Below are 1,914 nucleotides of genomic sequence, written 5' to 3'. Positions count from 1 at the left end.
AATGCATGCTAGTATAATCACTTTAATTAGTTAATCAACTCAAAATTGATATTTGTCTTAGCAGTGAATAATAACCATACATTGTTGCATAAGTGCATATTCTGTTTAAACCAGTCTCTATGGGAATAAACTTAACTTAATCTTATACTACTTGTGATTGTGTACGCTTGCGTGGTTTTGTGCGAACAAGTTTTTGGCGCCGCTGCCGGGGATCGGTGTTAAATTTAGTTTATGTACTTGTCATCAGTGGTCGTTAAAGTTCACTGACTCGGATTATTCTTCTTATAAAGTTTACTTTTTTGTGTATTTCAGGTATTCGATCGAGTGTGTATGCGAACACGTTCTCAATCTCGTAAGGACAAAATAGAAGAAGTAGAAAAGGAAGTAATCATTGCAATGGGAGAACCAGCAGCAGAAATAAAAGTGTTGAAGGATTATTCTCAACTAAAGATTAATGACATTCAGTCTAGCATTGTCAGACCAACCATTGCAGCTAATACCTTTGAAATCAAGCCTGGCATGATTCAAGTGGTACAAAATTCAGTCCAGTTTGGGGGTTCTCCGACGGAAGATCCCAATATGCACATTAGGGATTTCATCGAGATCTGCGACACCTTCAAGTTCAACGGTGTTTCGGAAGATGCTGTGAAACTGAGACTTTTTCCATTTTCTCTAAGGGATAAAGCTAAGAGCTGGTTGCACTCTCTACCACCAGGTTCTTATTGCGACATGAGAGTATCTTGCTCAGAAATTTCTTACTAAATTCTTCCCTATGGCAAAGACAGCTGCAATCAGGAATGCTCTTACTCAATTTGTGCAGCAATCAGGTGAATCTCTATGTCAAGCCTCAGAGCGCTACAAGGAGATACTAAGGAAGTGTCCTCATCATGGAATTCCTGACTGGATGGTGATAAATTGCTTTTATAATGGTTTGGGAACACATTCAAGACCTATGCTCGATACAACATTAGGTAGAGCTTTATGGGCTAAGAGCTATGAAAAAGCTTATGAGCTAATTAAGATGATGGCCGCTAATGAATATCAGAATCCCACTCAGAGACTACCACAAGACAATGTAGCAGGAATTCTGGAGGTGGATACAGCTACGGCTATAGCTGCTCAGCTAAAGGTGTTAACTATGAAAATGGATTCTCTGGCTAACTATGGTGTTCATCAGATAACTAGTGTTTGTGAGCTTTGTGCAGGTTCGCATGCGACGGAGAAATGTGCTATATCTAGTGAATCGACTCAGTTTGTGAGTAATTTTCAGATACCACAACAACCAGTTCCTGCCACTTATCATCCTAACAACCGCAACTATCCTAACTTCAACTGGAGCAATAATTAGGGTGGTATGCAACAGCCTTACCATCATTTTAGAAACAAGCCTTTGAATCCTCCTGGTTTTCAGCAACAGTTTACACCAAGGCAACACTTTCAGCCATAGAGAATGCAACAACAATCTCATGGAGGTGCAGGTCCATCTTCGAATGAAAAATCTGAATTGGAGGAGTTGAGGCTGATGTGCAAAAGCCAAGCGGTTTCAATCAAAACTTTGCAGAATCAAATAGGGCAAATTGTCAATGCTTTATTGAACCGACCACATGGAACTCTTCCTAGTGATACAGAAACTAATCCAGTCAAGAGGGAAGTCAGGGAATAGTTGAAGGCAATCACCTTGGGGTTTGGAAAGGTCGCTAGCCATAAAAATCATCAAAACGAAGAATCCGAAAAATTTCTCCAAAAGGTGGGCACGCTCGCGTCCATATCAAGTGTCCGCGCCCTTGCTAGCTTCAGAAAATGAATTTCTTGAGGAAACAGCTGATCAGAATGGGGTCAAAGCTGAAACGAAGAATACGTCTACTGAAAATACTACTCCTGAGCAAAATACAAGATATAAACAGTTCTATCCGC

At 40.3% G+C, this 1,914-nt stretch overlaps 1 non-coding gene across 1 annotated transcript; it reads right to left on the bottom strand.

Annotated features, from left to right (window-relative positions):
- Window positions 1-787: 787 nt before the first annotated feature.
- LOC141702421 (small nucleolar RNA R71) lies at window positions 788-894 on the bottom strand. The gene has a single exon (XR_012567098.1). It is a non-coding gene; the product is annotated as a small nucleolar RNA R71 (small nucleolar RNA).
- Between the last annotated feature and the right edge of the window lie 1,020 nt (window positions 895-1,914).

Source organism: Apium graveolens, unplaced genomic scaffold, assembly GCF_009905375.1.
Source record: "Apium graveolens cultivar Ventura unplaced genomic scaffold, ASM990537v1 ctg5063, whole genome shotgun sequence".
NCBI classification, from domain to species: domain Eukaryota; kingdom Viridiplantae; phylum Streptophyta; class Magnoliopsida; order Apiales; family Apiaceae; genus Apium; species Apium graveolens.
The sequence above is the reverse complement of the archived record's forward strand: the minus strand, read 5'-3'. Positions and strand labels throughout refer to the sequence as shown.